This window comes from Vicugna pacos, chromosome 3 (assembly GCF_048564905.1).
Source record: "Vicugna pacos chromosome 3, VicPac4, whole genome shotgun sequence".
Taxonomy (NCBI): domain Eukaryota; kingdom Metazoa; phylum Chordata; class Mammalia; order Artiodactyla; family Camelidae; genus Vicugna; species Vicugna pacos.
Genome location: NC_132989.1, coordinates 80,928,038 through 80,952,555, shown reverse-complemented (window position 1 = coordinate 80,952,555; position 24,518 = coordinate 80,928,038). Strand labels below are relative to the sequence as shown.

The following is a 24,518-nucleotide window of genomic DNA, read 5'->3' as shown; positions in this document are numbered from 1 at the left end:
AAATAGACATTAATTCAGAGGACTTCAATATCCCACCTTCAACAATAGATAGGTCATCCAGATAGAAAATCACTAAGAAAACAATGGACTTAAATTGGATTTAAACCACATAGTAGATCAGATAGACCAAACAGACATATACACAGCATTCCATCCAACAGGAGCAGAGTACATAGTCTTCTTAAGTGCACATGGAATATTCTCCAGGATAAATAATATGTTAGGATGCAAAATAAATTTTAATAAATTTTGGAAGATTGAAATTATATCTAACATCTTTTCCTACCACAATGGTATGAAAACAGAAATCAATTACAAGAAGAAAATTGGAAAATTCAAAAATACAGCAATTAAACAACATGCTCAAGAACCACCAATGGAGCAAAGAAGAAATCCAGAAAGAAGCCAAAAAATATCTCAAAATGAATGGAAACACGACATACCAAAACTTAGGGGATGCAGCAAAAGCACTTCTAAGGGGAAGTTTATAGTGATAAATGCCTACATTTATGGGGAAGAAAAGGGCTCAAATAAACAACACAACTTTATACTTCAAGGAGTGAAAAAAAGAAAAAGAAAATAAACGCAAAGATAGCAGAAGGAAGGAAATAACAAATATCAGACTAGAAGTAAATAAAATAGAAACTAAAAAGACAATAGAAAAGATCAAAAAAACTTAAGAGCTGATTCTTTGAAAAGAGAAACAAAATTGACAAATTCTTAGCTAGACCCTCCAAGTTTAAAAAAAAAGGACTTAAATAAAATCAGAAATTAAAAAGGAGATATTATAACTGATATCACAGAAATACAAAAGATCATAAGAGACTACTATGAACTATTTTATGCTAACAAATTGGATGACCTAGAAGAAATGGATAAATTTTTGGACATATACAAACTACTAAGACTGAATAGTGATGAAACAGAAAATCCGAACAGACTGATTACTAGTAAGGAGATTGAATCAGTAATTTAAAAACCTCACAACAAAAGTCCAGGACCAGATGGCTTCACTGGTAAATTCTATCAAACATTTAAAGAAGTACCAATCCTTCTAAAAGTCTTCTAAAAAATAGAAAATAAAAGGACACTTCCAAATGCATTTTACACAGCCAGCGTTATTCTGATACCAAAATCAGACAGGGATGTTACAAGAAAAGAAAATTGTAGGTCAATATCCTTGAGGAACATAGATACAAAAATACACACACACAAGAAATATTAATTAGAGAACCAAGTTTAACAATACATTAAAAGTATCATACACTCTGATCAAGTGGGAAATATTCCAGGGATGAAAGAATGGTTCAACATCAGCAAACCAATCAACGTGAAAAATAATATGATCATCAGTAGATACAGAAAAAGCATTTGCAAAATTCAACATCTTTATATGATAAAAACTCTCAGCAAACTGCATATACATGAATGTGCTTCAACATAATGAAAGCCATATGTGACAAGCCCACAATTAATATTATACTCAATGGTGAAACACTGAAAGCTTTTCTTGTAAGATCAGGGCAAAACAAGTATGTCCACTCTTACCATTCTTCTTCCACATAGTACTGGAAGTCCTCGTCAGAGCAATTAGGCAAGAAAAAGAAGTAAAAAGCATCCAAATCAGAAAAGAAGGCATAAAACTGTCTTTATTTGAAGAAACATGGTGTTATATATAGAAAAACCCATAAAGACTCCACCAAAAAACTGTTCGAACTAATAACCAATTTCAGTAAAGTTTCAGGATACAAAATCAACACAGAAAAATCACTTGTGTTTCTACAACCAACTAACTGTCAAAAAGATAAATTAAGAAAACAATTTCATTTACAATAGCACAAAAAAATAAAATACTTAGGAATAAATTTAACCAAGGAAGTGAAAGCTTTATACACTGAAAACTATAAGACATTATTAAAGGAAATTGAAGAGAACACATATAAATGGAAAGATATTCCATGTTCATCGATTGGAAGAATTAATGTTGTTAAAACATCCACACTAACCAAAGCAATCTACAGATTTATTGCAATCCCTATCAAAAATTCCTATCAAAATTTTTCACAGAAATAGAAAAATCAATGCTAAAATTTGTATGAAACCATAAAAGACCATTAATAGCCACAGCAATCCTAAGAAAGAATAAAGCTGGAGGCATCATACTTCCTGATTCCAAATTATATTACAAAACTATACTAATTAAAGCAGTTTGATACTGGCATAAAAACAGACACACAGAAGAAGGGAACAGAATTGAGAGCCCAGAAATAAACTCATACATATATGGTCAATTAATTTTCAACAAAGGAGCCAAAAATGTACAAGGGGCAAAGAATAGTCTCTTTCATAAACGGCATTGAGAAGACTGTACAACAACATGCAAAAGAATGAAACTGGACCCCTATCTTACACAATACACAAAAATCAACCCAACATAGATTAAAGACCTGAACATAAGACCTGAAAGCATAAAACACCTAAAAGAAAACAGGTGTTATCAGGGAGGTAAGCTCCTGATGTTGGTCTTAGTGATAATTATTTTTAATTTGATATCAAAAGCAAAGGTAACAAAGCACAAATAAACAAGTGTTACTACATCAAACTGAAAATCTCCTTCACAGCAAAGGTAAACCTTCAACAAAATGAAAAGGAATGGGAGAAAATATTCACAAACTACATATCCAATAAAGGGTTAATATTCAAAACATACAAGTAACTCCTACAATTCAACAGCAAGAAACAACCCAAATTAAAAATGAGCAAAGGTATCATCAATAAAATGAAAAGACTACCTACTGAATGGGAGAAGATATTTGCAAATAATGTGACTGATAAGGGGTTAATACCCAACATTTATAAACAGTTCATACAATTCAACATCAAAAAAACAAACAACCTGATTTAAAAATGGGCAGAAGAACTGAACAGACACTTTTCCAAAGAAGACATGCAGATGGCCAATAGGCACATGAAAAGATGCTGATAATCACTGGGAAAGGTACACCAAAACCACAGTGAGGTATTACCTCACATCTGTCAGAATGTCTGTCATCAAAAACAACACAAATAACAAATGTTGGCAAGGATGTGGACAAAAGGGAACCTTATATATTGTTGGTGGGAATATAAATTGGTACAGCCACTGTGGAAAACAGTATGGAGGCATCTCAAAAAACTAAAAATAGAACTACGATATGACCCAGCAATTCCACTTGTGGGTATATATCTGAAAAAAGAAAAACACTAATTCAAAAAGATACATGCACCCCAATGTTCATACTAGGAGTTAGCATTATTTATAATTGCCAAGGTATGAAAGAAACCTAATGCTCATCAATACATGAATGGGTAAAGAAGACATGGCAGGGGATGTGTCTGTGTGTGTGTGTGTGTGTGTATTATATATATATATAATGGAATACTACTCAGCCATAAAAAAGAACAAAATCATACCATTTGTAGCAACATGGATGGACTTGGAGGGCATTACACTAAGTGAAATAAGTCAAACAGAGAAAGACAACGTGGAAACTAAAAAATACAACAAACTAGTGAATAAAACAATAAAAGAAGTAGACACAGATATAGAGAACAAACTGGTTACCAGTGGGGAAAGGAAAAGGAGAAGGGGCAATATAAGAAAAGGGAATTTTTTAAAAAGAGTTATTGTGGGATTATATGAAATCATGTGGGTGAAGTTTTTGAAAATTGTAAAGCACTATAGAACTTAAAGAATCTTTCGTTCAGTAAAAAATAAATTTAAAAGAATTAAAATAAGCAAAGGACCTAAATATACATCTTTCCAAAGAAGACATACAGATGGCCAACAGGTACATGAAAAGGTTTCAATATCACTTATCATCAGGAAAATGTAAATTAAAACCAAAATGAGACAACATCTCACATCTGTTGGAAAGTCTATTATCAAAAAGACAAGAGATAATAAATGTTGGCAGGATGTGGAGAAGAGGAAACACTTGCACACTGTTGTTGGGAATGTACACTGGTATAGCCACTGCTGAAAGCAGTATGGAGGTTCCTCAAGAAATTAAAAATAGAACTATGACATGATCTGGCAATCCCACTTCTGGGTATATATCCAAAGGAAATGAAATCATTATCTCAAAGAAACATCTATACTCTCATGTTCATAGCAGCATTACTCAGAATAGCCCAGGTATGAAACCAACCTAATTATCTGTCAACAGATGAATGGATAAAGAAAATGTGACATATATATACAATGGAATATTCTTCAGCCTTAAACAAGAAGAAATTTTTTAAAAAGAAGGTAATCTTGTCATTTGCAACAACATGGATAAAACTGGAGAATATTATGCTAAGTAAAATAAGCCAGACAGAGAAAGACAAATACTGCATGGTGTCATTTATAATGGAATCTTTTTTTCAAAAAGTTGAACTCGGAGAACCAAAGTATAAAATTGGTTTCCAAGGACTACAGTTGGGGGAAATACTAAGAGGTTGGTAAAAGCTATAAGATGAACAGGGTCCAAGAGTTTAATGTTTAGCATGATGACTATAGTTTACAACATGGTATCATATAATTGAAATTTGCTAAGAGAATAGAACAAACATTCTCACTAAAAAAAAAAAAAGAAGAGGAAGAAGAAAAGAAAAAAGGTAAAGATGTAAGGTGATGGTTGTGTCAATAATAAATGGGGGAGAATGCCTTCAGGATGTTTATCAAATCATCATTTTAAAAACTTTAAATATATTTTACTCTATTTATCAATTATATCTCAAGAAAGAGAGCGGAAAAAAGGAAATCAGAATATATTCACCCATTCCAAGCCCTTCAGAATTGAAGTCTGATTGCCCACTGCCTAAGCTACTTGCAGGTGGCAACCATTAGTCATACATGTGTCAAAGCAGTATGTGTCTTTTTGGGCCACCAGGATGCCATTTAGTTCACTGAAGCACACTGAACCCACGCTGTTTCCAGAAGTACCAAATTAGATTTAATAAGGTAATCGGCTAAGTGATGGGAAAAGCACAGGGTTTAAAGGTGCAGATATCTGACACCTTTCTCCCAAGAGTCTGTGCTAATTATCACTTTATCTCAAAGAAGGAGGCAACTGGAAGAATATCATGATCACCATGCAGACAGAGAATAGGCTATGATATAGTAAAGAGAGAGGGAACAGGGGGAGGGGACAGAGAGAAAGAGAAAACATCACTGGGGTTTGAGACAGAGGTCTTGAATCACATTCTGCCTTGACCACTCTAAGATGTGATACCTCAGCACAACCACTTTACCTCTTCACTCCTCATTTCTTCATCTTCAACAGAATACCTACTTTGGTTGCTGTAACGACTGAACATATGTGAACTTCAACTGCTGTTTGGCCCTTCGGAAGTGCTAAGTAAACACTGGCTGAGCACAAGCTTTGCAATCAGACAAATGAGGCTCAAATCCCAATTCTAATATTTATTAACTGCTTTTGGCAGGTCACTTAACCTGTCTTTCTAAGTTTCTTCATCTATAAGCCTTTCAGGACTAACATGAGAATGAATTACATAATGTATAATGTGCTTAGCTCAGTCCTTATATACATATGGTATTTAATAAAGAAGGAATATTATTATTATTTTACATGGACTCCAGACCACAAGGAAGACTAAGCAGCTAGTTTGTGATTTCACTGAAAATTGGTGGCGGGTAGACTCTCCTAACTTTGTATCCCCAATTTTTCTCACTTTTGCCAAAAACCCATGGTAGCCTTTTCCAGTGTAATGTGCACAGAGATCTTAAACACTCTTATACACTTGGGTTTTTCTTTATGTTAATTTACATTTATATTAATACCTTTTCTTTTAGCATAAATTCAGAGAGAATATGTAAATTAAGGATATTCTTCATATCTTTACTATCCATTATAGAAATTCAGTTACCACTGCTTCCTTGATAGAAATCTTAGAGCATTTCTTTCCAGCTCATAAGCAACCAGATAAGCAAACTAATAAAAACTTTTGTTTCCTGACCAATCCTGTTACAGACATTTTATGTCCAGGAGGCATGGAAGCTATGATAAATTTTCATTTCCACTTTCCCTTATTAGGACAATTTTTCCAAATAAAGACGCCCTTGTCATGAGAACAAAAGCCATAAACCAGTCCCACTGAGAAGCTAACTCTTTTGTGACTGACTTCAGGCATTTGTGAGAGCTGGCACTAGCTGAGAATGGAGTGCAATGGTTCTCCTCAACTGCTAGAATATTCCACTCCTTTTCTGTATCAGATGCTTGTGCTCCTTGTCACCCAGTAAAGGTGACACATTTTGAAAGGCCTTTAGATAGGATTCATTTGTTCCAATATACCAGAGAACTCACGCTGAAGCAGGCATTTTACTGCAATCACTGTAGGAAGGTCATTAAACCAAGCTCTATCCATATTCTGAATCAGAGAATTCACACTTGAAGGAAATAATAAGATTGAAACAAGGGAGGGGAGTACAATCAGAGCACACAGATGAGAAGAAGCTGAGAGAAGTGCTTGGAAATGCCTCTCCTGTCAACCTTCTGTAACACAGCACTTCCTTCACCCACACCATCAAAATCCTTTCTCTGCCTTGTTCTTCCTCATGCTATTGTCACCACCACCGGACATTTGTTATTTTTGCCTGATTGATTTACAGCATGCTTTCCCCCTTTGGAATGCAGTCTCCCTAAGGACAGGATTTTGTGCCCATTTTGTTCATTGACTAGACCCACCCCCAGCGCCTGGGGCAGAATCCGGCATGTAGCACGCATTCCATAAATACGGGTGTGTGGAAGGCACAGGGGCCATTAGCTGAGTAACCTGTGTCCGTCTCCACAAGACTGGAAATCGAGGCCTCTAGTCAGTTCCCAGAGAGACATTAGGAAAAAGGAGCAAATTTTCCTTCTGACACTCACCACTTTCTCATAATTTCAGAGGCTGAAGAGCAGCTAATGGTGACAGAAGGAAATAGGAATGTCAACATGGGGAAGATGCCTGATTATACATTAAAACAACAATGAGGTAGTATTTTTCTCCTACCAGATGAGCACTCTGTTGGGTTGTTGGATTGGTAGCAGGAGCAGTGACTCACAGACATTGCTGGAAGGGTAAATCCGTGCAACTTTAATGGTGAAAAATTTCACATTTGTTTTTGTCTAATAATTCTACTCTTCAGACTTTGTCCTACAGATACACTTGCATATGTGTGCACTGTTGGAAATAGGAAAACAGTACAACTATCTAAATGTCCACTAGGAGGGAACTGACTGTGTCAATAATATGACATAAAAGCAACAGAACACCATGTAGTCTTTAAAAATAAAAATAAGGCAGCCCAATGTATTTCACCTCTCCAGAAGTTCACAGTTGGTAACTACCAAACATTTTTTTGAATTTGCAAACCACCTTATAGCTTAATTAGTGAACATTGTTTTTACTCCAATAGCAAAGCTTTTATAACTGTGAAGATACCCATTTTATCTGGAATTATGGGCTTCTCAGAAAATTAACACAAAATGAACTGCAGGTGGTGGACATGAACTTTACTTCATCTCTATAATTTTAAATTTAGTTTGTTATTCATTCCAGATCCATTTCAAGAGACATCTTCTCCATGAAGGCTTCCCCCTGCACCACCGTGCACACTACTTTACAGGCACCCCCTCAACCTCAGTCTCAGGAGGGAGTACTATTCATCCAACCCCAGATGGTGGCAGGCTTTTGCATTAAGTCAGGGAAACTGGTATCTAAGGACTGTTGGAAATTCTCCACTGGATGAAACCTTACTAAGCCTGCAAGCTAAATGAGAACAACGATGACCACACCATCCACCCAGATGTTTGAATCAGAAACCTAGGGATCACACCAGATTGTTCCCATTCTTCCCCCCTACAACAGTTCATCAACAAATCTTGTCCACTCTACTTTCAAGATAAATCTCCACTCTGTTCCTCCATCTCCATTACCTTCATGAGAGACTGCAAGAGCCCCCTCACCATTCTCTTTCCTTTCATTCACATTCCCACTCTCCTTTGTACCCCAAATTTCTCTAACTTTTGCTCAAGAATCCACTGGTAATGCAAGAGTAATAATAAAATATAGACTAAGTACAATGGTTTAAAAAGGGAGGATTATAAATTCTGCTTAAGGAGGTCAGGAAAGGTTTCACAGAGAAGAAGACCTTTGGATCATTTCTTGAAAGACAAGCAGCAATTTTCCAGATGGGTGAGGTGTGTGTGGGAGAGCACTTCAGCAGAAGGAACAGCATGTATAAAGGCACTGAGGCATGAATTAGCAGACTGTTTAGCAAACTGTAAGCAGTTCAGGATGTGTGGGGAGTAGCAAGGTTGTAGAAGGGTGATGAGGGAGGTAAGCACAGTCCACCCATCGAGAGCCTGCACCTTAGGAATCATTCTGAAGAATCTAACATCCTTCATTAGTAGCCTAATTTTGGGGTCATGGATCTTTAAAATCTAGTGAAACTATGAAACCTCTTCTCAGGAAAAAGAAGGGGGAAAAAAAATACATTCACCAAAATAATGTGTACAGTGTCTGCAAACATTCTGAAGCCCAGAAATTGCTTGGACTCTAGGTTTAAAATCCTGCTATAGGTAACATGTCCATTTTCAGTCTTTTAAAATGGCTGAAATTATATACAACAATCAGGAGAGTAATATCATTCAATTTGTGCTTTAGAACAACAGCCAACTCTGTTGTTGACAGATTAGAAGCAAGTGAAACCAACGGCAGGATTAACAATAAGACACCACAAGAACCACCTGGTCGGGAGATGATGAAAGAAACTGGCAAGAAACTTTTGGATAAGAAGAATGATTGCAGATATCAGATACGTAAATATATTATAATAGTGAAAATAATGTAATGCTGATCAAAAAAGAAGTAGAGAAATCAAGGAAAAAATAGAAAATCTACACACAGAATTTTGTATTCTATTTTTTCAAGGTAAAACTTGAAAGGGAAAGGATAGATTATTCAGTAAATCATTATCAGGACAAGTGGAAAACTATCTGGAAAAAATATAAAATTAAATTCTCACATTGCTATATGACAAAATAAATCCCAGATGAATTAAGATTTAAATGTAAAATAAAGAAGCCCCCCCCCAAAAAAAGTACTGGAAGAAAATGTAGGAAGAGTGTGTATAATCTTGAAATGGAGAAGTCCTTTCTAAACACATAATGAAGGCAGAAACTTTAAAAGGAAAACATGAAAAAATTCAACTACATGCACAAATATTTCCCACATGAAATACACCAAGGGAAAAAAGTCAAAAGGTGACCTAGAACGTGGGAAAAAATATTTACATTATAGAAGACTCATAGACAAATGAATAATGTCTGTGCCATTTAAAGAATTTCAACAGAATTAGTTGGAAAATGAGCATCCCAGAATATAAGCGAGGAATATCAATAGGCAATTTACAAAGGAAAAAGTCCAAATTCACCAGTAATTTAAGAAATGCAAATAAAACCACAGTGAGGTACCATTTCCCTCATAATAGACTGGCAAAGTTTTTATTTAAAACCAATACTACTTAAGATATGGGAAAATATGGTCTCTCATGAACCTCTAGTAGGAGAATAAATTGAAGGGGAAAAAAAACTTTCTAAAGGGCAATTTGACAAAAAGAAGCAAATATACTTTTTAATCTACCAGCTCTGCTTCTAGAAGTGTACCCTAAGAAAACAATCCTGGTTTAGCTACAGGGCAATATACAACAATTTTTACAGTAGCAAATGCTTCAGATCTGTTTGGATAGGTGAATGCCATCTAATCATTAAAAACTAACTATTAAAAAGTAAGTGTAGAAAAATATTTAGAGGTATGAACTGAGGTTCACACCAGTTTGTTAAATGGAAAAACAAAATAAAAATAAAAGCAGGTTATAAAACTATATTTTCCCATACTAGCCTAGCACAACCTCACCACCACCCATGCTACCATACCTAAACAAGAGAATATAGGTTAACTGAGATATTAATTTGAAGTACAGTTCAGTTACACAATTACAGCAAATGATAGTTAATATCAAATAATAGTAATAGTAACAGTCATAGTAGTATTAGAAATAAAAATAGAAATAATATGCAACACTGAGCAAATAGTAGCCTGACTCACAATAACAGAACACAGATGGAGAGCCAGGTTTCTAGAATCCTTTCGTTGGTGTGATGTAATACTGTTGGTAGTATGATGGACCTTGTTAAATTTCCTCATACTGGTCTTTTCATCCTAATCCTACCCCTCTCCCTGCCAAATTCAGCCCAGAAATTTCAGAAAGAAGAACACAGAGAGGGGAAAACTCCATCCGGTTGGACATGGAAACTATGGAAGGACAGAACAAGAGATTTGGAGCTGCTGCTGCACCCCCTGGGGAGCTTCGCAGTTTCTCCAGGAGGGGTACTGACAGATATGAGTTTAAAAATAGTGCCCCTGGTGGGTGGGCTGACAGCTATGTGGTGACGGTCCTGGTACAACTTAGCTCAGGAGTGACTGGACACCATTCTGTGGCCTCTGGTTCACTAACATATGCTGATTTGTAAGTATCTAAGTTTATATGGAGCAAGTCAAGTAGCATGCTTTCATTCATTTCCAATACAATGTTTTCATTTCAAAAGATCCACATGGAGCCTCTGAAAATTTACAAATATCACTCAGATCAGTTTACCATGCATTAAAACCATATCATATACTTTAGAAGAGCATCTCAACCAACCTGCATTTCATTTTGAGATATGTTAGCATGGAAGTTACAACCAGTATAATTTGCAATGGCAAAAAAGATGTTTCTATTTAGTTCACATTTGCAAATTTATCTTTGTGACTGTTAATCCCTTTGCTTCTGACTCCCTCTTTTCAAAACTATAGACAAGACATTCATTAGAAGACTTTACTCTGTGCTGAATGAAGCTGAATGGGAGGCAGGAGAAAAAGGAGTAGCTTTTGAAACGAAGGGAAAAAGGAAAGAAAGAAAGAAAACTAATACCCACATAAATGAGTGGATGTTTAACAAAGGAAGTTATCGCAAAGGTCACAGGCTGGGAAAGGAAATACTCTATTTACCAATGGCAGGGAAGGAAAAATCCCAAAGACACATAAAACTCACTCTAAATAGTTGTCATTCTGTTTTATTGAAGACCAGGGCACATTAGCAGGGGAGAGCTGAGTATACAGTGAGGACACCAAGCTACAGGGTCCAGTTCCTTTAACCATCAGCAAGAAGTTGCTCCCACCAGTTGTAACTGGTTTAAACAGAACTACTGTTACTACCTTGGAACAGTTACCTCAGAGAATATCTGTTTTATCATCAATAGTTCTTTAGTTCTTTATAGTTTTTAAAATGTACTTTATTTTATTTATTTGTAGTATATTCGAGCTCAATTATTTGGTTGATTTAGCTCATGATTTTGCTTATTATCATTTGTTTGGAATCTCACTCATAAAACTTGCTTGAATCTATTTTGCTGACATTCATAGCCATTCCAAATAGTTGAAAATAATGAATTACATTTTGTTAAAAGAAAAATGCAATGATTAGTGAATTCTGACAGTCTGCATTGATGAAAAAGGCATCCTTCCCATAAATGAAATTTTATGTGAGTTTCCTTTAAATCTGGGCATTCCAGGAATGATTATTTAAGAGCAAAATCATCCATTTACCAGAATAAGCCAGAACAAAACCGTGGTGTTACAAGACCTGACAGTATTTCTTGGAACAGAATGTTATTAGCTCATAAATTCAAGACAGGCACACAAACCTCCGGTCATATTTTGACCATAAACACTATGCACTTGATAATCACATAGTGGGAGGCTGAGACTGTGGAAAGGGTTTTCCATTTCTCACACATTCAAGCAAAAAGATGTACGCTTTCATTCGGAAAAATCCTCATCTGGTGTCCCCTACACTTCAGCATCAAACCCATGCTTCACTCCTGAAATTCCTTCTCTGACTTACCTTTGGCATAAAAATCTGGAACGGGAGAGATACTGCGGTACAGCCAGCATCAGAATGTGGCCAAGGAAAATGAAATCTCAGTTCCTACCTACAGTACAAATCTCTGACATTTGATAGCAGGGAGGGAAAAGAAAAAAGAAAAAAAGGAGCTAACGTCCCATCTAATCTCAGCGCTTTCGTAGCAGATATCTTAATGAAAACAATTCAAGCTCCTGACGCAACAGAGGGTAGACTTTGCATAATGTTTAGTGTCTAACGCCTCCAAAAGGTATCTGATATTTATTTATGAGCCAAATATATTAAGCCTGAAATGAAAAAGCTTCTAGAATTTCCAAAAGCCTACATAAAATTGCCTGAATGACTACTAGCAAGTAAGTTGGAAGACAACACTTTAAAACTGTTTACGATTTTCTGGTTATTATTTATTTGTTCTCCCCACCCCACCCCACACACTGGAGCATGAGGACATGATTTTAAAGATTTTAACACAAACATCATTCATTTCATTGTTAAAATCTCCCTGAAGCCCATTTTTAAAGATCACCTGGAAAAATCTTAGGAGACTTTGTAAAATATCCCAAATCAAAAAAGCAGAGAGGTACATGCAAAGGCCCAAGTGGATGGAGGAGGAGAAGGCTTCAGGAGGTGTTCTGAAAGAAACAAGACCCTCACAATTGGAACCGAAAAGCAAGAAGTCATTATTCTTCCTAATCATAACAGAAAAAACTAAATTCCTGTTTAACTGGAATTAAACAGTCAGAAGTTCACATAACCATTATTGTCTTAAGTCACCTTTCATGAGAAAGAGACAAATGAAATATAAACAAGCTGGTTCAGAGACTTAATTTTTAAAGTAGCTATCAGAATATGATCAGTGGAGATTTAACCTAATATCCAGCCTCATATATATGAAAAGGATTCTAAAGTTGTCATCCATGCTCATATGAGTATATTGAGCATATTTTATCATTTTCTAATCATTTGAAAAGTGTTTTTGTCCCAGTTTGATATAAATTCGAACCCCAAGTTAGTTATAGTATATAACTATTTAATTAACCTACCCCCAGCCCATTTTGGACAAACTGAAACCACAACAAAAGAAAGAACAAGGGTGATTATTTCATTTGGAGAGAGAGGGACAGGGAGACTAAGTGAGCTATTTTAAAAGGTAACTTTAATATGCATCATTTCATTGCAGATGAGAACACAATGTTAGGGAGTGAAAAAATCTCTATCCATAATTTACTTTGTGACAGAATAAATTAGGGAAAATCACAAACTCAGTTTTACCAAATGTAAGTTAAGGGCATTAGAATGCTTTCTGTATCTCCCACAGTACAAAATTATGATATAAATACAAGGTTCGCTGACCTGGTCAAGTTGAGTTGGATGGAGGTAATTGGCGATATTAAGGATGTTAAGGATGCCAGAAGCATCATATTCCTCCCAAGGGGGAAAACTTCCAGGAGTTTAAATCATGTTAAGAGATTTGGAAAAGCCAAAAGAAGAGTTTGCTTTTATCCCTTACTCCACAGGACCAGCTGTTGGACTGTCTACAAAGCCAAGAGAGGGACGCTGGACTGACTCACTATCAGCCTAGTAACGTTCAGTAGGGTGACAGATAACAGCATCTTTACTGACCAGGATGTGTGGATGATGTCCTGCTAGGCTTATTGCAAAATTAACGCTACATAAAAGTGAAATGAGATTGGAATTAGCATTATTAAATATGTAATGACAATAATAAAGAACTCTTCTCACCACTCTTAAAGGCCCATAAAAAAATGTCCACATAGTTTTTCTCATTAGCACAAAAAGTGTAACAGTTTCATGAAAAGATTTAAATAACAGCAAAAACACAATCACATTTCCTATTTCTTCTCTTGGAAAAGGCTAATAAACAGTTAAATGAGAAAGAGTAAGAAGAAATCCTCAGGACTTGGATGTTCCACACTGGAGAATACTCAGCCTTTGGAACTCAAGTATCTGCGAAAACATTAAAAGGTCACTTGTCCAAAGAACTAAGGGCAAAATCTGGAATTTTCTTCAACTGACCTAAGAGTCATCATATTTCCCACTCATTTTCAGCAAGATCAATCACCTTGAATTATATTTGCAATCATGCTGAAAGAGTCCAGACCACAGATGCACATTTTCACTTCATTCTCATTCAGAGAAACAACATAATCAATATACACAGGACATTATGAGTATGTCGACACTGAGGGCTCATTCTCACCTGGGGATAAGCTGGCCAGCCAGTTATCCAGCCAGCAGCCTGCCACACACCTGCACACTCCCAGAGAGCAACGTAGGTCATTTCTTCCCTCACTGAATCCACAAACATTTCACCCTCCAAATGAAGGGACCTGCATAAAGTAGAAGAAGATACAGACCCGGCCCTCAAAGAGCTTAAAATTTAGTATGGAGAACGTTTTTGCACACCAAATTACTAGAACATGAAATAAAATGTAAAAACTGCTGTAAACAAGGTTTATAAAAAAATCCTACATCTACACAACATCATAAGTCATCTACATTTCAATTTAAAAAATTCAACATCTATGACATTTAGGAGGCAACAGTTACATTGAGAAAGGGAGAATTTTCCTAGCAATTTAAAAATCATTCCAGATTATTAAACAGATCTGAAGAAACAAAGCATCACCGCTGGTGGGGGAAAAATCAAAATTAAAAACTGTTTCAAAGTAGCATCTTCATTCTTTCATTCAACTGCACACAAGCCAGAAAAACATAAAATGAGATAAATTTCTCTAATCCAACTTTGTCTGTTCTCTGTGAGAAAGCTAGTTTCAAATGCACCAGCAACTTTGCGATTAAAATGGGAAGCAAGCAAACTTCACATCATTATATGTGTGTGTTGGTCAAATTACCCTTAGGATTAAAACATCACATTTTATTTTTTCAATTAACACTGTAAACATGCACAGTCAGAGGCCTCTTACCTTTGTCATTTAATTATCCATCTGATTGCAGCTCAGATCAGCTCTTTATAATCCAATTTTTAGAAAATGATGCACCTATTTAAAAGCACAGTTTGTTCAGGAAGAAAGTTGACCAAATTCTCCTAGACTAGAAAGAGATTGGCATGTTTTCTTGTGCATATCAAATTATTAAATGGCAAAACTGGGAATTATTCCACAGATGTGAATGGATATCTAATTTCTGTCACAGAGGAGAGATTATACTCTGAGGAGAAGTTATTTACTTACTCATTTTCCTAACTAGATTTCCATGCACATGAGAATTTCAAGTCAGGAAACCATTGCCAACAATGTTCCACTAGAGACAACCAAAAAAAGATCATAAATGTCTTGTTAGCTGTAAATAATGATAAAATGGAGATCTTTGGGAACATGATTACAGCTGGTGTAGCCTGAAGAGTTTTATTTTTATATTAGCCCAAGTAAATTATATTATATTTAAATGTATGCATTAAAACAGGTTTGTTGTACATTTTGTCACAAAAAAAAAAATCAAGGAAGAGGATCAACTCTTTTCTTCTTTCCAAAATATTTTTCCAATTATAAGTACCCCTAACTTAAGTACATTCCTCCCTCCAGTAATTTGTCTGAGCCTCTTTGTCTGTAGTTCTTACTAGCAATTTCTAAGTTATCTTTTCAAGATCTTTTGAAGAAATGACTTATCAGGGCATCTCAGGTATTCTTTGAGGTTCATACCTCCCCTTTATTTTCCTTCCTTGGCACCATAGAAGTACACACACAGAAATCTATAACTTATGGTCACCTATTTGTTTTCACTTGAACACATTCAAGGACTGAACTGGGAAATAGGAGATTTGGAGCCTGGTCATTGTGGAGCCTTGGGCCAGTTATATATTGTATAATTCACTGAACCTGTCTTCTCTGGCACAAAATGAGGAGGACTGTCTTAGACGATCAATCTCAAAGGGTCTGACAACCCTGAAACTGGATGACTTTCTAGCTCTTCGACTTGGGGCCTCATCCTCGGATGCCATTTGTTACATTCAAAATATGTTTGGCCCTTCTCCCGGTGGAGATAAACCCAAAGACAAAGAGCACATACCTGAGGAGAGAGTGTAAACAAGAGAGAAGCAGGCAGAGAAGGATTTGTGGGAAGAGCAGGAAGAGGAAAGGAGGCAAGGAGAGGAAGAGAAAGAGGAGAAGGAGAAAGAGAGAGAATAATGAGGGGAGAAAAGCAAAAATCCAGAGATTCGGGGGTGAGGGTTAAAGTGGAGCAAAGTATTTAGAGAAAGACAGGAGACACTACAAAGCTATGTACAGGGAACTGTCCGCCATTCTAATTACCACGTATAAAGTCTGAAATTGTCACATGTATTTTTTTGCACAGTAACAAATACCTACATTTATTTGTTTCTATCCAGGAATAGAAAAAGCACAATATTTGGATATTGAAATGGGTAACATTTTGTTTCACTTCCTGTAAGTATTTGTGAAGCAACAAAGTTATTTTCTATCATAGGTTTACTAAACACTAGATAATGATATTTTAAACAATCAGACATTATTGTTAAAAAAAAATTAGCACAAGAGAAATTCTAGCACAGGCTCTGGGAGGTGGTAGGCATAAATGTACCCCAGAGGGAAAGGAAGGGGAAGGAAAGGGATGGAGGGCTAAAGGTGATACTTTTAAGTAACATATAAATTACCTTTCTGAGCTTGAAGACCACACATTATAATGGAGAGACAACAAAAGGATAAAATATGTCCATGTAAAATTGCTTAAGATTCTGAGCAAGCCGTAAGTACAAAGTACAGTAATAAAAAGTTCAGTAAAAAAGGACACAACCACCAGAATCCTGAATTTACTGGAACACATACACTCACATTTACAGTCCAGTATTCAAGGAAAAACAAATTTACAAGAAAGTAAAAGACTTGAGTGTTCATGAAATAATAGTGATCATCACCACCACCAGTAACAACCCCCTAGGAACATTCTTAGAGAACCATCATCCTTGGTTCCTACAGATCCACAGAGCAGTAACCACTGTTGCTCTATGCGCAGACCAGAAAGCCACCCGAGGACCTCAGCGGCCAGTTAAAGCCTAGTTCCTCAAAGTAGCGGACTTCCCAGTCCAGATGAGCCGACTGTTTCAAGACATTAAATCTGACACACGGCCAAATGGCTTTGGTTTTAATACCATGGAGTCCACAGTTAACACAAGAAGATGCATTTCTTCAGCAAGAACACCCTAGACGCAACTTAAGAATAAGCTAGCACAAAGAGAAGCTTTGTGAGCCGTTAGGCGGTGAGCAAGCAGAGACCAAAGCCTTTGTCTCGATCCTACTCCCTTACTCTCAGTTTACAGAACATCACAGGCCAAGGCTGTGAGTCAAACGTGATGACGCAACTTCCCTTTCATCCTCTCTTAACACCTCACCCTGACATACCTGAGTTGTCCTCCACGGGAACACAAGAACATCACTTTCCCAAGAGGGTGTTCTATACATTCTGTTTCCCCCTTTCTACCACCAAGCAATTGTTTCTTCATCTTTTCTGGGCTTTATCTGGTGGTGGCCAATCAACTGATAGAATTAACTAACTTCCATGAACTAATGGGCTAGCCATCAGTTGACTAGGTCATCTGGCCAAGTTAATTACCACTGTCAACAGGGCCTTGAAAACACCTCACTCTTTAATATGTGAAAATGACTCTGATAGAAGGTATGCACTGCAGAAATGGGATTAGGCCAGTGGGGCCACACAAGCTTCTCAGAGCACCTTGAATATATTATACAGGCGACTGCCTGTCCTGCTGAGAGACCTCTCTGTACACAGACAGAATACAAGGAAGAGAGAAGAGAAAGAAGAAACTTGTCCTAGTAAGTTTTCAGGAAGTTGAACAAAGACAGAATCTATGTAAAACAAAAAAAGTTTTGATAGCATTACAAAGTAACACAAGATGCAAATGGATGAGTTATAAGGCCTTTTCCTTCCTGCCTTCAAATACTCTTCCAAAAGTCTGATCTACTGTAAGCTTTCCCCGAAATTTTGATTAAAAGCCAGAAGGCTTGGCTTGAGTAGCAAAAGAAATAACCTGGGGAGACTTAGACACATGTTCTCCCTTCTCTGCACTCACGTTTTTCCAGTTCCCAGAGTTGGGGCCCTTAGAGAATGTTTAGAGGGGCCCCTATACATCCCCTGTGCCGCTATCTTTTAAGTCTTTTAATGCATCAAGGCCCCTGAGGGTTAGCGTGATTCTTCTCTGTATGAGGATGAACAGGGAGTCTGCTGCAGGTTTTCCCACTGCTTGGGAATTGGCGGTTCTGCCATTGCTCTGGCCCGTGACTTCAAAAAGGCAGGTCATCCCTGAAGTCCCAAAACCAGAGCCATAGAGTCAGAAGACTCACATTCCAATTCCAGTTCTAACAATTGGTCGCCATGAGGAAGTGGTTGAAATCTTCCCTGAGCCTCAGCAGTCATCTACAAAATAGGAATTTGTTTCAGCAAAGACCAAATCAGACAGCCTGTGTGGCAGGACACACCACGCAGTGGGGCTCAGTATGTGTGGGTGATGTGGACATTCATGCTAGGTGTTCTCTGCTTGGGAATTTGATCCATTCATTTATTCTGTTAACAAACATTTTGTTGAGCAGCTAATATGCTCTCCACTGAGCACTTGTGAGAGCCACTAGACCTATGAGCCATCCCATTGCTACTGGACAGTTTCTATTTTTAAATTCTCTCCCTTCTAGTATTTTCCCTTTTGGAAAATAGTTAAGAATGTATGTCATGTTTACTTTCTTGAAGTATATCTTTTGGCAACATTTTGGAAAGGAACCCATCCCTCCCTGGGCTTCATTATACCTCAAAATTCCCACTGTTAGTGGGTTGGGTTTTTTTTCCAAGACATAAAAATCAGCCTGGTCTCTAAGAAGTCCTTCCCTGGGTTTTATAAAAAAGAATTAAAATACACCTGGACTTTATCAAGCTTGGTTTTCAGGCTGTCATGGGACCCTGGCACTGGTAGGGATAAATTAAATAACTAAGAATGGAAGTTTCCAATAATCAAAGAAGAGAAGTGGTAATGAGCAGCACACAAAGGTAACAAGTAAGCAGACACACTGCACACCAGGACTCATCTGGGAATTACTCTGCAGTTCAGATGCACCCCTCCTCATTCCACCACCACTGAAAACCAAAAAAAGCCAAAGCAAGCAAATATCTGAATACAATTTCTGCTCAACTGAGTCTCTGGTTATAACCAAATAAAGACAGACTAGTTTCTTTAAAGCTTGGATACAAAGAGCATCTTTCTGTTGGACAACTGATTACCCAAAGCAGTGTGACTTAGTATAAGTTTTGTTGGTTACAAATGGGCAATAAGGCGTAGATATTTGACACATCACTTTATTCTGTTAATTCCAGGAAAATCACATACTGAAGCATCTATTAAAATGGAAAAGTCATAGCTGTTCAGACACCAGGGAAGCTAATTTGACAGGATAGAATAGTTTAAAAGCATATTTTTGGTACTACTGTTGGCCAAAAGCATTGATTATACAAAAATTAGTTCTGTATATCCATAGTGGCTTCTGATTTCCCTCATCTATATTAATATTAAAAGGAGAATGAGTACCTTTAGAAAATGAGAGAAAAGTGTAGAAAGTAACATGATTTTCAAGGACTCTCTTCAAATACACGTCTTCTCCGTATGCTTGTGAGAAAGAGGAGAAAAACCAGGCCTGTTGGGAGGACATGGTTGGGAGGAGTTCCTGACCCAAACCTGCATGGGCAAGGCTGCCACTGTACACAGTCCCACTCAGACTCTTTGTGCAGTTTACCTCCAGGGCGATGCAGGGCACAATCTCTGTGCTGTACACAAAGACCGTATCTACAGGGCATCCGGTGATCCATAAAAAAAGAAAGTGCTCCTAGCCCAGGAAAATACCGTATTGCCCTCTGAGCTAGTTCAATCCTAATGAGATAAGGCGAAAAAAGAGAAAGTGTTTATTGACTTTAAAATTACTCCAGTAGTTCCACAAATAGCAGCAAAAGAAGTATCTAAGAATTATAAGAGATTTGATTCTGTAATCACAAGAGAGGAAAGTCTTCCCATTTAACTGATCCTCAGATAAACAAAACCACAGTGGGAACAGCCAGGCAAACGGTTTTCCTATCCTCACATCCACACACCTGGTGGAACATATCAGCGGCCAAGAAAACATTCACTAGATTTCCATTGATGAAATATGCCTTACCTTCCCTTTGGTTGACTTTGAAAACATTAAGCCATATGGTTGAAGTTTTTGTTTCAACCTGAAAAATGGAGTTGGTACCAAAACATGAGGCATTTGAGAACAAGCCAGCCTGAAGGTAGGACAAGGGATTTCTATCCAGCCAGATAAATGATACCCCTGGACCTCAATCAGAAGACCAAGCAATATTTATGTCTGAAGCATTCTTATCCCAAACGGCATAGGGAGCCTGTTTCCCTGGGATGCTCAGGATGTGCTAGAAACAGGATCTCGGAAAAGGAGGCGTGAAAAGGTTGGGACTACCTTCGGGCCAGGTAACTCTAATCTGGGGCTCTTCTCCTGCCCTCCTCTGGCCATGCCTCCCCATAGGGCTAGGAGTCTGCAGGGTTGGGGGCTATACCCAGCAATCTCCCTTCTAGACCATTCCCCAGGTTCCCACCACCCTGGACTCCCCTGTCTCAAATGGTCCAAAGCCAGCCTCCAGGGCCATGTGGGTCTTTACCAACCCCCAAGGGCAGGCCACTTTCCAGCCAGCACATATACCCCTGGGCCTGAGGGGTGACCATGGGCAGCTGTTGGGCCATGGGTGTGGATAAAGCTTGAATGAGCAGATTGGTTTGTCCACACATATTCCTACAGTTGCACAGTGGATTCAAGGAAGGAAGAGAAAGGATAAGGCTGCAGGACAGGAGGGTCTCTTGTCCTGGGCCTGCAAATGTTAGGGGTGGGCCTGGAATGGGATAAATCACAGACTGAAATGTGTGCTACTTTGTAACCCTGGGAAATGTCTTTCTCTCTCCTATCCTCACAGTGATCACATAACTTATTACCTAAACCAGAGCACTGAGTATAAAAGGGACCCTAACCAAACTGGATACCATCTCAATAGGTAAAGCCAAGATTGTCCTGTAAATTGGGATGTAAAGTCACCCCGGCCACACCACCCTCCAGGTAGTAGTTTCCCTTAGAATGTTCTCTCACTCCAGCTCAGAGTTCCATAAACAACTGTCATCTACTGGCATCCAGGAGTTTCCTTCCCATAAGGTTCTTTTTTCTCCTCATTAGGGAATGTTTATGCTTCGTGCATCCAAGACGTAAATAAACTCCATACTTGCCATGGACAACAGACTCTGGGTATATAATACAAAGCATCATATGTAGTTTTAGCTTCTGTTGTTTATCTGCATAGGTTGTTCAATCTGTCAAATGTGTAGATTGGCATTCTAATAAATGGCATAGAAAATAAAAGGGAAAACCAAAGAAACCAGAGAACCATCAGAAATCTGCAAACTCACTGAAGAAATTTCGATGCTAGGAGTCCTGCCTGAGGTAGAAAATCAAAGATAAAGAGTAAACTGAACCTTAAGGAAAACACTGTGATGGCCTTTTCTGAAGCCAACCCTATGCTAGGCCTGGAAATGTGGGATTTCATCAGGACCAGTCAGTGCTTTCCAGAAGTTCACACCCTAGAGGAGAGTGTTTCTGGGAAGGCCTAACGTCACATTTTTGGCACCTGGTTAATGTGTCTCCCTTGTTGCTTCTTGGCAAATTCCAGTAGCCTGATTTTAACTCATAGCTGTTGCACAATACACACACACACACACACACACACACACACTCACACACTTTGTTCCTCCCATCAGTGCTTCCCATCAGTCTGTCCTACTCTCTGCCATTATTTACACTAGTGTTTCTGAAACATAACCACTCATCACAATTACCCTGAGAGCCTCCCTAACATACAGATTCCCAAGCAGCAACCCCCAGAGACTGAATCAGCAGGTCTGGGGTGAGGCTGGGACATTCCTACCCTTCATAAACAATCCAGATGACTATGAAAGCAAAACATTCTAGCCCCTGGAGAAGCTCAGCCAGAGCAACCCACGCCGGGATGCTGTCTGACCAGGATGCAGCTGTGCCCTCATGATCTATTCTTCCCAGCCCACTCTAACATTGGGGTCTTCCCAGAGATAACTGAAGATGTTCTGTCCAAGACCTGGCACGAGGCACCAAGGGGAAAGCTGTCCTTCTTGCCATGGCCAAGCTCTAACCAACTGTCAATTTCAACACGTCCTGGGAGATTTCTGCATTTGTTCCCTTTCACGAGAAACGATTTGAGCTTTATTCAGAAATAAAAGTATACATAGGCAACAGGATTATGAAAACTATAGACTAGTCCACTCTTTTATTGACAGCCTTTATTTCCTAATCCAATGTTAAAACTGTTCCTTTGAATGAAATTTTAACCCATTTCTTTCCCTTCTTTCCCTCCTGCTCCCCATCCTCCACACACCCACACTGTAATCTGTGAGTTTTTAGTGAAATTAATAAACCTCCAAGAATAGAGGGCTAACCTTTCTAAGAGAACACATCAGCATCTCCAGGAAACCATGTAATTTTCCTAATTGTGAAAATTAGCCAAGTGTTTTTAAAGGATAAGAAACACTGCTGGCTTCATTTTTAGTTCAGGCAGAAAGTGGACAGGAAGAAACTAATCAATCAGCTTGAACTTTGTGTTTTGCAAATAGCCTAGCATAATCAGAAAGAAGCCAAGGCTAATATATAAAATTAGAGAAATGCTGTCAGGTAGAAATCCCTCCTGGTCAATGGAAAGGCTGACCACAGGAATGCAGGCATCAGCCTGGATCCTATGACAGGCAAACCCACAGATGAGTCAGCTGTTGCCGGAGCAGGGGAGGCAAAAAGAGCCCTACTCCCCTAGCACAGTTCCTAGGTTCAGCATTACCCAGCTCAGGTTCAGCTTGACCCAGTAAAGACAACGGGGCTCTGATTGCCACTTCCCCTGGGAGCAGCCTGTCTCCAGGGATGTTCTCAAAGATCTCAGGGATTGAGCGTTACAAGAGAGCCCACCGATCTTGACAGAGGAAAATCTCAACATGACACAAGGGAGTAAGTTAATGCTAAGCATGATATCCCAGTTCCATCACGTTGACACAGTTTTAAAGGGTATGGAGCTTGGAGAGTGGTAGAGCACATGCTTAGCATGCATGAGGTCCTGAGTTCAATCCCCAGTATCTCCATCAAAATAAATAAATAAGTAGAAAACCTAGTTACCTCCCCTACCAAAATAATTTTTTAAATTAAAAACAAACAAAATACAAAAAAATAAGTTAATAAAGGATATGGAGATGAAAAGGTAAAAAGAGAAAGACCAGAGTCAAACGTGGAAAGTGAACCCACTTACTTCCTGAAAACGTGTCAGACTGGGTACTCCTCAATATACTAGTCCTTAGCGTGCTGTTATTTGATTAACTTAAGTCTCATTTCTTGTTTTATCATTCTTTTCACTAAACTTCAGATAATTTCCCTAACGTAGTTTAAAAGTGAGGCAAAATACATGCCTTCCCTAAATCATGACTCCCATAAATCCTAAGAGAGAAGCTGTGTATCATTTCATTTGTGTAAACATAAATTTGTCATGAAATAGCTTGAAACAAAGTTTGGAAGAACATGCACAGAGACCTTCCCATTGGTCAGTTTGGGATGCTATCTGTTCCTGTTACTTAACTCTTTTCTTCTATGAACATTTATTGCTTGTATACTTTTTGAACTTAAAAAAGGAGGTGGAAAATACTGAAGGTATGTACCAATGGAAGTTATCAACATCAGACATTATAATTACTTGTTTCAAAACTCTAGGAACAAATGGCTAACAGTAGACTTCTGACAGAGGCGATGCCCCTAATTCCAATTGTTCAAGGGTCAACTGTATTTGCCTGCAACATTATTTTGAAACATAGGAACAAGATGCGCACAAATGACTGCTTGCTTACGCTCCTGAAATAGCCAGTAATTCCACAAATTATCTGCTTGTTGTTCAAGCAGAGACCCTCAAATATAAAGTAAATAAGGATGTCTTCTGTCAATGAGTGGGAAAATACATTCATTTAAAAAGTAGTCAGTGTCACAACTGACACTTCAATTGTATACTTCTTGCTTCCATTTTTAATGGAGGCTATCAGGCAAGAGGCAGAAACCAAACGTTCCCTAAGGGGATTTAAACTGGCTCTATTAATCTCACTCTGACTTCAAGATAATGTTTAAAAATAAATGGCTGGCTTAACATTTCACAAAAGCTTCTCTTTAAACATTAATTTTTCTTCTTTGCACCACAAGAGGGAATTCTGTATTTGAGGTCTAAGCCAAGAGCAACTCAACAAGATTGAAATCACCCAAGGCAGCTTCTACCTCTTCATCTCCGTCAGTGGTTTGCTTGATCGCACTTGAGACCTAGTATCACTTACAACTGTCTTATCTTCAAGATCTGACATTTTGACAAAACTCCCTCTAGCTGC

The 24,518-nt window shown here is 37.9% G+C and overlaps 1 protein-coding gene across 6 annotated transcripts in view; it reads right to left on the bottom strand.

Moving 5' to 3' along the window:
* The window catches only part of LOC140695678 (endogenous retrovirus group K member 7 Gag polyprotein-like), a 448,384-nt gene that overhangs the window by 364,033 nt on the left and 59,833 nt on the right, over positions 1–24,518 (bottom strand). The window contains exon 1 of one of the 6 annotated variants that reach the window (XM_072958639.1): positions 14,217–14,276. The exons of the other annotated variants lie outside the window; for them this stretch is intronic. The gene's annotated coding sequence lies outside the window, so the exon portion shown is untranslated. Of the gene's footprint in view, positions 1–14,216; positions 14,277–24,518 lie in introns of those variants that run through there. 6 annotated transcript variants of the gene reach the window in all.